Consider the following 16,325-nt stretch of genomic DNA (forward strand, 5'->3'; position numbering starts at 1 on the left):
TCCATAGTCTTCCAAGAATTATAGGCTTATATATATTGGCCTGAAGTCAGCATGTTATTATATGGACTGTAACAGCAAGTAATATCAAGCATTTGTTAACTCAATGAACTTAACACTGTAAAATGCCGTGCACATATTATCATTCCATTTAAACCTCTTAAGAACCCTATGAGGTCTATACTACTATTACCTCCATTTTATAGATGAGGAAACTAAAGGACAGATGGATTAATAATTCCTTTGCCCCAAATCATAAACCTTATAAGCATTTGAATTGTGTTTCAAACCCATGTAATGTCAGAGCCCTCCCTCTTAACCACTACAAGCATTTTAAAGGCAGATATTACATATCATTTATTATGATGCTGCAGCCTGTTTAAAATTTGGATAGCAAAAGGTTGTTGCCACAGGGTAAGAAGGGGAAGAAGTGGGGGAGGGTAGTGTGTTCTATTTCAGAGATAGAGACAATGACTCCATTGTTGATTATTTTGAGTTTAAAGAGCCATTAGTGAAGGTTAATGTACAGCAGCCATTTGTATATATAAGCCTGGCACTCAAGATGAAAGGTGTCTGCATATGAATGGTAACTGAAACCACAAGACTACATGTAATAATCTAGAGAACACAAGCAGAATACAAGACAACTACTGAGGCTGGAAACTGGGGGTGGGGAAGACATCCAACCTTTAAGAAGAGATGAGGGAAGTGTAAAAATGAAAAGAAAAATAGTGTAGAACAGAGAAAAAGCCGTGTTGGGAAAGCCCATAGTGTCAGGCCTCTGAGCCCAAGCCAAGCCATCGCATCCCCTGTGACTTGCACATATACGCCCAGATGGCCTGAAGTAACTGAAGAATCACAAAAGAAGTGCAAATGCCCTGCCTCACCTTAACTGATGACATCCCACCACAAAAGAACTGAAAATGGCCGGTCCTTGCCTTAAGCAATGACATTTTCTTGTGACATTCCTTTTCCTGGCTCATCTTGGCTCAAAAAGCTCCCCCACTGAGCACCCTGTGACCCCCACTCCTGCCCGCCAGAGAACAACCCCCCTTTGACTGTAATTTTCCTTTACCTACCCAAATCCTATAAAACAGCCCCACCCTTATCTCCCTTTGCTGACTCTCTTTTCGGACTTAGCCCGCGCCTGCACCCAGGTGATTAAAATGCTTTATTGCTCACACAAAGCCTGTTTGGTGGTCTCTTCACACAGACGCGCATGACACATAGAAGGGATGGTTTCAATGAAAAAGGTGACCAACATGGTCAAGTGCTGTAGAAAGGAGAAATAAGGTAAGGACTGAAAGGAGAAATGGATTTTAGTTGGCAGTCACTAGTGACATTAGCAAGAGGAGTTCACTGATGGCAATGAGGGCAGAAGATAGAATGAGGAGGGTGGAATAATTAAGAATTAGATGAGAAAATAAAAGCAAAGGTAAAGCTGAATAATTTAAAAATAGGCGAGAAAATGAAGAAAGCTCTTGCCTATCAAAGGAAAGAGAGAGTCTGAAAGAGAAACTTAGAAGGGACTTTTTAGGAGGAGAAGTCTTGAAGTGATCTGTATGCCAGCGGGAAAAAGTTAGTAGTCCAGGAAACAGTGAAGTTATAGGACAAAGGATAATTGATGTATCTAGATCCACATGGCTTTGGGAAGAGATAAAATAAATGGAAACATAGGCCCTGAAAAAGAAGAGGAACTTTTCTTTTGGGAGACGGTTGTTGAACTGAATGGCTTTTAAGGCCCTTCACAATACTGATGTAATTTGATCAAGGATGGAAAAATCCTACCGTTATTGTAGCGAGTTCTGGAAAACTAGACAGAGAATGTACTCCAACCATATTAAGCTGGCAAAATATGGCACAAAACAATGTTATAAGGCTCCAGTGTACTTCAGACAACTACCAATAACCCTTCGCCTGATGCTAAACCCAGACTTTTTTCAACAAATATCTGTCTCTTTTTCTTTCTTGTCTGGCTTCTTTTAAAAGCTGAGTTTGAAATGTGATACCTTTGCATGAAAGTGGCATGCAATCTACATGTCAGTTGATAAGAGTATACTGGAAATGTTTCACTGTAATAATGTGGACAGGATCTTTCTGCCTCTCCCCTGGCCCCCCACACCTTGTTCTTACTATCTCTGGATTCCCTCTCTTCCCTAAAATACCTTTAGGATTTCTCCTATGTGCATAACAAATAACAGCATGATTTACATTTTAGCACTTCTTCAAAGAGGTTTCCAGGTGCTAGATACAAGCTGTAGAAGAGCTTGCATTTTTTCCTTTAGATCTAAATAGTCTGAATCTCAGTATTGCTCATGGGAAACTGTTTCAAAGGCTGAAGTGTCAGAAGCAGAAAGGAAAGGAATGAGTGGGTGGGAAGTTCTACATGCAAACCTGTCACACTCTTCTTTCATTTTCAGACCTGAATATGCATGGATGCAGAAATCATAGCTTATTCCAAAGTTTTTATTGTCAGCATCAAATTTAACAAAAAAAAGTCAAGAATATCAGATTGGTATATTTAGGTGAAAATGTTCAACAGACTTCATCTTTAACTCAAATAGCTCTATCTGTTAATAAGCCCTTTAATTCCCTTTGAATACACTTCAAGAGAGGGCTCCAGGCAAAGTACACAGTAAAATCTCATTTATTCCAATTTTACTACTTTGAAATTTACAATAATTTAAAAACAGAATAGGGAAGAAACTTGGTTTTGTTTAGAGATCCCTTTATACATATAGAACAAAATAATGACACTGAGAAAGAAACTTTAAAAATACTTGCAAGTCAAATTACAAAGATGATGCATGCATAAGAATGTTTACCATAACATTATTTTATAACAGCAACAAAGAAAAAAATGCATCAGCAGAGGACTGGATAAGCAGATTATGGTAGACACATACAACAGAATATTATTCATCTTTTAAAACAATGATGTGGATGTACATTTATTGACACAGAAATACATGCACAAGATGTGAGTAAAAAAGCAAGTTACAGGACAGGGCATATAAAGTTATCTCATTTACATACAATCAAGTAGATAAATGTGTATATATACACAGGGAGGCATACAGGTGATAGACACTGAAATATCTGTGTGGTGAGTTTGGGGTGATGTTTTCTTTCTTTTTGTTTCAGTACAAAATAAAAACTAGAGATGAAAAAGTGCCTATGAACAAACTTTTCTGGAATACTCAAACAACTTATATTTACATATAAACAACTGAAACACTAATTATATATCATTCCATTAATTCAAGTCATCTGAGGACAAGAGTTAGCATAGTTTCAGTTAATCTAGAAAATTCATGTAATTATGTTTCCTTTAAAATACTTTATAAGACTGACCCACTTCATAATTAATTTTCAATTGTAAGTGGATTTTGTGTGTGTTGTGTGCACTGGAAAAGTTTCAATGTTGTTCTTTAGCTGTGACAAACACACATCACCCATCACCATCACCACCACCACTACCACCACCACCATCATTTCCATTATTAATCTACATCATCATAAAGTATATTTAAAAGATATTAAAATTGATAAAATAACTCTTAGTGGAAATATATGTATACTTCAAATACTCACAGTGCTCCCTAGCAACAAATGTCAGCAAGTGATAAGGAATCAATAGTTGGACTATAGGAGTTCGATATAAATTAGGCTGAATTACGTCTCTGCTTCATATAGAGGGATACTCTTAGCATGCAAAACCTCTGGTTTTTCTATTTATATTCACCTGCTTTTGGACAAGTCAACATTTCCTCATCAAAGAGTTGAGTAAAATTATGAATCTTATAAATGCAGGTAGTGTTTATCAGTATCTTTTCCTCATACAGTACTTGGATATTTATCCATTACACTGATTGAGTTTAAACATTACTCTTGGAAGCTGCTTGAATGTCTGAACTAACTAATCAATTAATTAAATGTCGCAGGCAACATTTATTGAGTACCTAGTATATTCCAGGCTCTGTTCCAGGTACTCAGGATAGATCACTAAGCAAAATAAAGACCCTGCCCTCAAGGAGCTGACATTCTAGTAGCAATGTCACTAGACAAATAAGCAAGTACGTATTTACTCATTCAACAAAAAACAGCAAAACAAAAATCCTGACTGCAAAAAAATTTATATTCTACTGTGCATACACAAACAATATACAAATAGACATTTTATTCAATAAATGTACAATTAACATATTTAACATGATGATCTATTTAAATGTGCTGTATAAATCATGGATGCATAAAATGGATATACAAATAATAGATAATGGGAGATAGGAAAATTAAGTAGTCAGGGAAGCCTCTGTGGAAAAGTCATATATGAATAGAGACCTGAAGGTAGTGAGGGAGTGAGCAATGGGGAATCTGGGGAAGAGGAGTCCAAGCAAAAGAAACAGCCAGTGCAAAGGCTCTAAAGCAGTGGTGGGTTTGTCACGATGTGAAGAAATGGCAGGAAATCTGATATGACTGGAGCATAGTGAGTGGTAAGTAAGGAGCTAATAAGGGTTAGGGGGATGAGGTCAGAAAGATAGCTGGGGGCCATGTCACAGAGGGCATTAAAATTCATACTAAGGATTTTGGACTTTAAAGAATCCATTGGAGAAATCTGAACAGAGGAATTGTCACATGATCTGACTTACTATGAACAAGATAACTGTGGGGCACAAAGTGGGGAAGCATAAGGATGGAAGCAGGGATGCTAATGAGGAGTCTATAACAATAATTCAAGCGCGAGACGGTAGATGTAAAAGACAGAAGTGGAAGTGATGAGAATTCGTTTAGTTCTGGAATGCATACATTCTGAAAGAAAGACAAAGATTTGTGATGCATTGACTGTGTCATGTTAGAGAAAGAGAGAAGGCAAGGAAAACTCCAAGGATGTTGACCTAAGTAAATGGAAGGATGGGATTGCCACTTATTGAGATGGAGAAGACTGAGCATAAAATATTTAGGGAAGTGATACGAATATTTCTATTTGGGACTTGTTAACTGAAAGATGATAATCAGGCATCTATATGAAGAAGTCAAGGAAGCAGTCGGAAATATGCCTGAACTTTAAATAAGAACACCAGGCTGGAGAATTTGGGGAATCACCAGTATGTAGACAGTGTTTGAAGCCATGAGAGTAATACATAAAGAGGGTGAGTGAGGATAGAGAAAAGAACAAGTTCAAGGATAAGCCCTGGAGCCCACCAAAGTTTACAGGTTAGGAAGATGAAAAAGAACCAATAAAGGAGACTTAGAAGGATCAGTCAGTCAGGTAGAAGAAAAGCTAAGCGAGTGTGGTGTCCTGAAACCAAGTGAAGAAAATGTGTTCAGGAGGAAGGAATGGTGAACTGCATCAACCACCACTGTTTAGGTCAAGGAAGCAGATATTGAAGACTAGACACCATATTTGGGAAGGTGGAGGTAATTGTTGAGTTTAGGAAGAGTAATTGGGTAGAATAATGTGGGGAGGGGTAAAAACCTGATTGGAATAGGTTTAAATAGAGAGAAAGGGAAGAGATGAAGTAGATAACAATGATATATAATTCTTTCAGGGATTTTGCTGTAAAGGGAAACTGGTCAGTGCAATGGTAGCTGGTGAGGCATATGCAATAAAGGAATATTTTTCTCATTTAAATGAAGCTGAAAGAGGAGACCCTGTGTTTAGGGGATACCAGCCAGTTATATGCGATGGCTGGAGGAGGTGGTGTTTGATTTGCATAGGGCTCAGGGGATTGGTTTGACCAGGCATGTTATTTATGTAACCCATGAAAAAACTGGATCTTCCACCCTAGCCTTTTAATATGGAAATGCAGGGAGCCATGATGTTTTATACACATGGGGATATGTGGGAGTGGCCATGCTGCCAAGCACATGTGGAGGCAAGGGGACAACGGTGGCATTAGGTGGACCCAGTTTTTAATGGCTTGGATTTGCATATTAAAGGTTGTCAGTTTGGGTTTAAGAGCCAGGGATTTTATGCTAGACAAAAAATTACTTGGAACTGCAAAAAACCTTTTAAGGACCCCTTTTTCTTTTATTTGCCTACATTAAATGGGATAAATAACAGTAATGTTTATATGCTGATGGGGTTGATATGGTGGAGAGGGATACGAAGATATAAGAGAGAGAGAGAGAAAAGAACAATTTCTAGACTGATAAATTTGAGTGAGAAATATGGAGATGAATATACTGCATGACTGTAAGAGCTGGCCTTATATAAGAACAAGGAAAAGCATCCATAATAACAAAGAAAAAGACAGAATATGGATCACAGCTAGAAGTGGGTGAGTAGATATGGTGGTGGGGGTATGAGGACATTTTGTTCTGACTTTCTGTTTTCTCTGTGAATTAAAAGCCTTAGCCTTAGGAGCGGGAGTGGGAGGCATTCAGGATTTCAGGAGAAAGAAAGTTCAAAATAATTAATTAGGTTGGTATAAAGGTAATTCAACTAGGGAAATTCTAATATAGTACTACTAAAAAGGAGAAGGTGGAAGAGGAGAGGGGGAAGGAGGGAGAGAGGAGGGGGGAAAGCAGAATAAATTGAGCACTTACTAGGTACCATGGGAATACACTTAAATCCCTCAACTCTATGACCATAGTTTTCTATTATTATTGCCATATTATAGATGACAGAACAAAGTAAAGACAGTAACTCATTTGAGTAGAAGACTTACTGGTTTGCATTGATGGTCATTACGTTTAAGCAAAACCAATCAGCATGGTTGTATTTTCCTCCAGCAGAACTAGTATAGATGCTGAATTAGCACAGATGTGGATTGAACAAGGGCTGGAGTATTGCCAATTGATTAATTATGGTGGGAGAAACAGAAAATTGAATCAATGATATCTGAAAGTGTGATTATTATGAGGTCTGCATCACCTAAGATGAGGAAAGACAGAAGTGAAGGCATGGAAGCAATTGGAAAGAGGGAGTGGAGGTTGAGGAACTGAGAAAAGGTTTTTGGGGTAAATATACTATCTCTCCATGGGTTCATGAAATTTGAAGTCTGAGAACTAGAAGGAATGATCTGTAAATGTAGAAGGTAACAGTCAAATAGTGGGATGCTTGAAACGGAGATGGGGCAGAGGGCAGAGGTTACTGACGATGACAGTCTAAGATTTTCCATAAGAGTGGATGACTGAGATAGGGTGGACAAGATCATTGGAGGATAAAAGTTCAAGGAACTGAGATGGCAGAGCACTTAAGAATCATCTATATGGATACTAAAATTATCGAGATTTACAGCAAGAGTAATGCTGGAGGGTGTGACAAAGTTGTCAAGGGGCAATTGATAGTGGTGTTGGAGAGAATGACAGTCAAACACAGGAAAGGCTCCCAAAGAGTTTTATCTCCCCTTTATAGGAGATGCAACCAAGGGAGAACTAAATAGTGGTGTACAGTATAAGGTCAACTAATAGTTAAGGACAAACGTTTGGCAGTTCTCATGGTTATGGCTCTGATGAGCACTCCAAACTCTTGCCACTTTCCCAAGTAATCAGTTTATGTTTCTATTAGTTTGCTACTTGCTAACTCATGTCGTCATGAGCTTGTTAAATCTATGGATACTGTTTCTCATGCCATTTTCTTCCCAATGAAGCAAGCTAGACTTTGTACGATGCAAACGTAGAGCTCATTTGTTGTAACAAGCTTCAAACAGAAATATTTGTCAGATAAATATTTTTCTTTAAAGTCCTGGTCACCTAGTCAAAGAAATAGGATTTACTCAACTGCAAGGCAAAGGATACATGGAATCTAAATTTTTGACATTTGAAATATTCACAATTTTGTTATGAAAATCTTGAGAAATCATAATATTCATCTGCCACATTTTTAACTCTACATTGTATACTACATGCAACAATAATTCTGTGAAAAATTCTTTTTCTAATTTTTGTATTTATTATATGTTATAAAAGAAGTATGAATAACTATAAATATTACGAATTCAGTTTACTATTATTTTCATATTTATTCTATTTTGATTTATTATTCTTAATTTTACTTTTTTCACATTGATGCAATTCTGATAATCTAATATGTATCTTAATAACAACGCCACAAATTAAATCAATGCCTACACAAAGAGGAGTGGAAAACTGAGATAAGTTAGACACTGTCTAAAGTGTCCATTCTTCTGCCTTTTTTTCTTCAACAAAGGTAATAAAACTAATTTTAGAAACTTGGATACAGGCATAAACATAAGAATCCCATATTATTCTACCATGTGGTGACAGCCATTTTGAATCTTTTTGGGGAATGTTCATCTTTGGTAGGGAAGGAGACCTAAGAGATGAGACCTGAGTCCTCTAAGAGATATTTCTGTTGCTGTTATACCCTCTCACTATTTGCATTTTGTAGTAATTCAGCCTTCTGCTAAATCATCGAGAAAAATGACAGTTGCTAAAGCATCGTTATTATTAACTAACAGTTTTACTTTAAACAATAAATAGTTGTTTTGAATGAATGGAAACATTTTCAATCTGCAGTAAAACCAAAGGGGGAAAAGCAACTAAAGATTAGAGTCAGCAGAAAAAGACATAAGGAAAAAAAGCTGAAAAACACTTCCATATTTTAGACTTGTAATAATAGCACAGTGAATCCACAGCTACCTCATGCCTGGCCCCACCAAACCTACAAGGTCTGTTAGCCCGGTAGACTAAGAAAACTGGGTGAATTGGAACTAAGGTACAGGCTAAGTTTAGGGGCCATTCAGGGTTCAAAGACACGTTAAAAGATGAATGGGATTAATGGACTTGGAAAATCCACTTAAATGTCCAGTAAAGATTTATCTTTATGGATTTATCTTTTCTTCACCACTATGTCTCATTGACTTCATAATGCCTTAACGGTGTCCTCAGTCTTTCAATCTATGAAATACAGACCCTATAAAACAGTGGTCCCCAAGCTATTTGGCCCCAGGGACCAGTTTCATGGAAGAAAATTTTTCCACAGATGGGGTTGGTGGAAGGGGTGATGGTGTCGTGATGAAACTGTTCCACCTCAGATCATCAGGCATTCGATTCTCCTAAGGAATACACAACCTAGATCCTCCATATGTGCAGCTCACAATAAGGTTCAGGCTCCTATGAGAATCTAAGGCTGCTGTTGATCTGACAGGAGGCGGAGCTCAGGTGGTAATGTTTGCTCCCCCATTGCTCAGCTCCTGCTGTGCGGCCAGGTTCTTGACAGGCCATGAATTGGTACAGAGGTTGGGGAACCCTTGCTACAAAGCATAAATGGTTATATTATCTGAATGACAGAGTACATCATTCTTACGGACACAGTCACTATTTCCTTATAAGGAATTCACATTGCTACAGAATCTTTCCCATAAATCATTCCATCGGAAATTTAAGAGGTTGAGAATATGATTCGTATTTCAAACTAGCTCTCTCTTCAGATTTCGTTGACCCTTTCACAGAAATTTTCATATTTCACTATATTATGTACTGTCTATTATCATTATGCGCTGATAGAATATCTCTGTAAAACAGACCATCAGGAAGAGTAATGGTGAACTGTGGGATGACAGCTTAAGAAATAGAGTAGCATTCCAAATAAATTATCCCTCAAAATGAATCACTAAACTGTTAGATTCACTCATGCCAATCTTTCTTATTGTAGTTTTAAAGCACTCTTTGCTCCTTTCTGATACATGGCATTCACACCGATCTTGAGTCTATGACCAAGTTAGAAGAAGCTACAACTGTGCGCCTATCATCATGCCCTATTTGTTCACATTTACAACTGAACCATAGATTTTTTTACTGTTACACAGGTGAGCCATGTAAACTCTTTGCTTTGAAACAATGGCAAACTTATCTAATATGAACTTGAATGAGCGTAGTGTTTCTTTTTCCACTGATAGTCTCAGCTTATTTAACTTAGAAAAGCTTTTGGCCTATACCGAACAAAGAAGTACACTCAACCAAGTTAAACAGGGTAACAAAGCACTCACAAGAGATGTTTTTCTTTACAAAATGTTTCATTGAAAGTCCAAAAATCCTGATTGCTTTTCCTCAAGTTGCACTTCTAAGCTGAAATTAGATTTTAGATCCTACAACGACATGAGCCTCAAGAAATGTTTCCAAAACTTTGGGTACATAGAAGGTAGCCTTAGTCCGATGTTCATTCAGCCACAGTGATGGGGATGCAAACATTTATTTAGCACATATATATGACTAATAATTCACACAAATAATCTCACATAACCCCATGAATAGATAATGCTCCATTTTATTTTTAGAGGCAGGGTCTCACTCTATCAATCACCTAGGCTACAGTGCTGTGACATGATTACAGATCAATGCAGCCTCAATCTCCTGGGCTCAAGCAATCCTCCTACCTCAGTCTCTTGAGTAGTTGGGACTACAGGCACATGCCACCACACCTGGCTAATTTTTTTTTCTTTTTGTAGAGACAGGGTCTCGCTATGTTGCCAAGGCTGGTCTTGAACTCTTGGGCTCAAGTGATCCTTCCACCTCAGTCACCCAAACTGCTGAGGCTACAAGCATGAGCCACCAAACCCAGCCGCATACTCCATTTGTTATTAAGGATTCTATTAGGTAACTTTCCCAAGAGCACTCATCTTGGGAGTGATAGAATATACAGGCATACCTTGGAGATATTACAGGTTCAGTTCCAGACCACTGCAATAAAGTGAGTATCTCGATAAAGTGAATATTGCAATAAAGTGTGTCACATGAATTTTCCTTTCCCAGCTCATTTAAAAAGTATGCTTTCACTATATTATAGTCTATAAAGTGGGCAACAGCATTATATCTAAACATTCAGTGCATATACCTTAGTTTAAAAATATTTTATTGTTAAAATATGCCAATGATCATCTGAGCCTTTGGCAAGTCATCATCTTTAGTCCTACTTGAAGGTTTTGCCTGGATGTTGATCGCTGCTGATTGATCAGGATGGTGGCTATTGAAGGTCAGGATGATTCTGGCAATTTCCATGACAATAATGTGCTGCATCAATGGACTCTTCCTTTCATGAAAAATTTCTCTGTAGTAGGTGATGCTGTATGATACGACTTTACCCATGGAAGAACTTATTTCAAAATTGGATTATATCCTCTCAAATCCTGTATATGATTTATCAACTAAGTTTTTGGAATATTCTACACTATTTGCTGTAATTTCAAAAATTTTCATAGCATCGTCACCATTCAAGAATAGATCCAACCTACGAAACTCTTTGCTCATCCATAAGAAACAACTCTTCATCCATTTGTTATGAATTTTATCATGAGATTGCAGCAATTCTGTCACATTTTCAGGCCCTACTTTTAATTCTAGTTCTCTAGCTGTTTCCATGACATCTGCAGTTACTTTCTCTACTGAAGTCCTAAACCCCTCAAAGTCATCATGAGTATTGGAATCAACTTCTTTCAAAGTCCTGTTAATATTTTGACCTCCACCTATGAATCATGAATGCCTTAATAACATCTAGAATGATGAATCCTTTTCAGGTTTTCAATTTGTTTTGCCCGGATCCATCACAAGAATCAAGATCTATGGCAGCTATAGCTCTAGGAAATGTATTTCTTAAATAAGAAGACTTGAAAATCAAAATTACTTCTTGATCCATGGGCTGCAAAATGGATGTTGTGCTAGTGGGCATAAAAACAACTTTAATCTCTTCGTACATCTCCATCAGAACTCTTGGATGACTAGGTGCATTGTCAAGCAGTAATATTTTGAAAAAAAAATCTTTTTCACCCCCAGCAGTAAGTCTCAAAAGTAGGCTTAAAATATGCAATAAATTATGCTGGAAACAGATTTGCTGTCAGCCAGGCTTTGTTGTTCCATTTACAGATTAGAGTAGAGTCATAATTCTTAAGTGCCCTAGGATTTTTGGAATGGTAAATGAGCATTGGTTGAAACTATACTAGCTCCTAACATGAGAGTCAGCTTCTCCTTTGAAGCTATGAAGTCAGATATTGACTTCTCTCTAGGCATGAAACTCCTGGGTGGCATCTCCTTCCAATAGAAGGCTGTTTCATCTACATTGAAAAATGGCCGGACATGGTGGCTCACCACTGTAATCCCAGCAGTTTGCAAGGCTGAAGCAGGCAGATCACTTGAAGTCAGGAGTTTAAGAAGAACCTGGCCAACATGGTGAAACCCTGTCTCTACTAAAAAGTAGCCTGGTGTGGTGGCAGGCACCTGTAATCCCAGCTACTTGAGAGGCTGAGGCAGAAGAGTCTCTCGAACCCAGGAGGTGGAGGTTGCAGCGAGACAATATTGCGCCACTGCACTCCAGCCTGGGCAACAGAGTGAGACAAAGAAAAAAAAAAAATCAGAAAAAAAGGAAATCTGTTGCTTTGTGTAGCCACCTTCATCAATGATCTTAGCTAAATCTTCTCGATAACCTTGCACTTTTATGTTACAGAGATGGCTTTCCTTAAGCTTCATGAAGCCACCTCTAGCTTGCAACTTTTCTTCTGCAGCTTCCTCATCTCTCTCAGCCTTCACAGAATTGAAGAGAGTTAGGGCCTTGCCCTAGATTAGCCTTTGGCTTAAGGGAATGCTGTGGCTGGTTCTATCTTCTATCCATACAACTAAACCTTTCTCCATATCAGCAATAAGGCTATTTCTTTCTTATCATTTATGTGTTCACTGGTATAGCACTTTTACTTTCCTTCGAGAACTTTTCCTTTGCATTTACAACTTGGTTAACTGGTGCAAGAGGCCTAGTTTTTGGCTTATCTCAGCTTTCAACACGCCTTTCCCGCTAAGCATAACCATTTCTAGTTTTTGATTTAAAGTAAGAGAAGCGCAACTCTTACTTTCATTTGAACACTTAGAGGCCACTGTATAGTCACTAGTTGGCCTAATTTCAATATTGTGTTTCAGGGAATGGGGAGGTTCAACTAGAAATAGAGAGATGGGGGAATGGCCTGTCAGTAGAGCACTCAGCAAACACACAATATTTATCAATTAAGTTTGCCATCTTATATGGGCATGATCTGTGGTGCCCCAAAACAATTACAAGAGTAACATCAAAGATCACTGATGACACAAGATCACCCATAATAGATATAACAATAATGAAAATATTTGAAATACTTCAAGAATTACCAAATGTTACCTGGAGACATAAAGTGAGCACATGCTGTTGGAAAAAATGGCGCTGATAGAGTTTCTTGATGCAGGGTTGTCACAAACTTTGATTTGTAAAAAATGCAGTATCTGCAAAGCATAATAAGACAAGGTATGCCTGTACATGCTTATGGTGGCTATATTTGGTATCAGGAGTGGATTCCCCTATACCCCTATTTTCTAACTCTGTATACAAGGAAAACAAGGTTGTGTGTAGCTACCACTGTAATTCTTTCCCATAGCTGTCTATAAGCATATTTTGAGATGGAAAATATAACGCATTGCTATGTCTAGGAAATATTTACAGTGCCCCCACAAGTTGTGCCATTCAGGTGAGCTATGTCTCTAAGACAGAAAACAAAAAGTGCCAACAGTAGAAAGCTACATCATTGAATAAGTTCCTTTCCTCTGTTAATATCAGAGTTGAGTGTGTGTGTGTGTGTGTGTGCGCGCGCGCACACGAGCGCTCCTTTGTTTAATTTGCCCCCCCACAGTGCAGTCTTCCACACCATTTGTTATTTTTATTTTCATGTCATGTGAATAAATGTGAGTAATTGTGGTAGTTAGAGACTTTACTCCCTCGGATGGTAATTATCCAATCTATAGTTCCATTCCAAACTCAGTAAAATAGTATTAGAAAAGTTGATCTTCATCAGAAAGGATCTCTGGGCATAGCAGAATATACAAGACATGTAATCACAGGTCAAATTAAAATAATTTTACCCCCGAAAAGTACCTGTTATTTGCTATGTTAACAGGTTTTATTTGTATTACTGCAAAATGTCAGCAAGCTTCTCATATATTCATAGGAATCTTCTATCTTCTATGAATTTATCAAGCTATTATTGCCTAGGACTTATATTACTTTTGCTGGCAAGAAACCATGCTTGAGAATGCTTCAGAGGAATCGTTAGCAGATGAAACATCCAAGCTCTGGTGATCTGAAGGGAGAGGAGGGGCTAATGCACCAGGTGGGCCTTAGTTTGGCTTATTTATTCCTTTATATTTAATTCTATCAAGTATAAAAAATGTTGACATTTGGGATTTCTGAAAATTAAACCCAAGGAGTTCTGTCCTATTCCCTCATAAACAAGCCAGGAAAAAGCTAGTTTATAGTTTACAAACTCCTTTTGTTGATCACTAAATAGCAATGAAATTAAACAAAACTATTAGAGGACATAGAGTATGTCATAAAATTCCTATTTATGCACAAATTATTACATTCTAGAGAAACACAGTAAGATCCATGATTCTAAGTTCCTCCTGCCAAAAAAAAAAAAAATTGAAGATGGGGATTATCTGTCAGGAACTATGAAGATTCTGAATCCACTTAATTTGCAGGACCATCAGGGCTTGGATGGAAACTAAACAAACTAACACACACACACACACACTCTCTCTCTCTCTCTCTCTCTCACACACACACACACAGCTCCAATGTTAATAAAGAAATCATGTCAAACCATCATTCTTAGCAAACTATCACAAGAACAGAAAACCAAACACTGCATGTTCTCACTCATAGGTGGGAACTGAACAATGAGATCACTTGGACTCGGGAAGGGGATCATCACACACCGGGGCCTATCATGGGGAGGGGGGAGGGGGGAGGGATTGCATTGGGAGTTATACCTGATGTAAATGACGAGTTGATGGGTGCTGACGAGTTGATGGGTGCAGCACACCAACATGGCACAAGAATACATATGTAACAAACCTGCACGTTATGCACATGTACCCTAGAACTTAAAGTATAATAATAATAAAAAATAAATTAATTAAAAAAAAAAAAAAAGAAATCATGTCTCTTCTCTTGTTGTATGGGGTATTGATATTTGAGTTTTAAGTCCACTTGATTTGCTTCCTGAGTCATTATCAGTGAGGCAAGTATACAGACTAGGCAAGTGAGCCCTCATTAAATGATTTAACAACTAATTACACCATAGATGCACATGTCTAAGTCCAAATGAGAATTTTCTTCAGTTTAGAAATATCTAGTTATATACCTTACCATTTTCAAAAGCTGTCTACCTCCCTTTACATACAGCAAATTGCTGTATTTTGACACTGTTCACACATTCATTTGTTATATGAGTCATAGGCCAAGGAAATGTGACATTTTCCATAATTCAGCGGGATGAAGAGCCGGACCATTAAGTGGAGGCAAATAGAAGGCACAAACAGTCATCCTTTATTGGTCAAGTCCAGTTATGTCCCCAGTGGAATTCTGTTACTTTTATATAAATAAACCAAACAATGAAAGGCAGAGGAAAATAAAAGAATGCTGTCATGAAAGATTCATTAGAAACCTATGTCCACTGTTGTAATCACGAGCAGGAAACAGTTGTTCATTTCCCTAGGTATATCCCACCTATTTCAAAGATGATCCCCTGGATATCCAGTGCTAAAGAGCACTCATTAGATCTATATTCTACATAACCTCATTGCTGTAGATTTCATTAAAAATTTAATAATGGATGCAAAGTTAAGGCATTTATTACTTGCAAAATAGACTTAAGAGGTCAAAGGAATATATTATGCACTATCATTTGATATTTAAGGTAATTGAGAACCAAACAAAGGAAGGGAGCTGCTCAAAAGTTCATACATTCATTTGAACAGGGGTTAGAAACTGCATTCTGTATTTCTAATTCTGTGTGCCCATATTGTGAAACACACATAACTTGAACCTCCAAATTCTTCCTTACTAAAGTGTTTCATTTTGATCCAGTCATCTTTGACTATGTAAAAGAGAAAAATCACTCATTTTTTTTTCTCAGTCCTTGGCTTCGTACATAGTAAAATTCTCTTCTATCATTTATTTACTAAATATTGGGAAAATATTTACTGGGTATTTACTAATGAATTTGGTATGGTGGGAAATATAAAAGATGGGGAAGGCACCCTTCTTATATTCAAATAGGTTAAAATATGGTTTGGGAAATATCAGATTCACATGCAACAAACATTTGGAAATAAAGGAGATATGAGAAAATATTACACACATGGTGCTTCAAGAACACAAAATGAGGCACAGTGATGCCTCTGCAGGCTTTTTATGAGGTTGTAACATCACAAGAAAATAGCCTGATATTAGCCAATATTACTTGTCTGTTATTTACAATTGACTTAATGAAGCCCAAACAGTGTATGTGGTCTCATGGGCATGCAATCCAACCTCTTCTACTCAAGAGATTTTTTGTGCTAAATAA

The 16,325-nt window shown here is 37.5% G+C and overlaps 1 protein-coding gene across 4 annotated transcripts in view; it reads right to left on the minus strand.

Annotated features, from left to right (window-relative positions):
* FGF13 (fibroblast growth factor 13) overlaps positions 1-16,325 on the minus strand; it is a 607,550-nt gene that overhangs the window by 34,725 nt on the left and 556,500 nt on the right.

The sequence above is a fragment of the Macaca mulatta genome, chromosome X (assembly GCF_049350105.2).
Source record: "Macaca mulatta isolate MMU2019108-1 chromosome X, T2T-MMU8v2.0, whole genome shotgun sequence".
NCBI classification, from domain to species: domain Eukaryota; kingdom Metazoa; phylum Chordata; class Mammalia; order Primates; family Cercopithecidae; genus Macaca; species Macaca mulatta.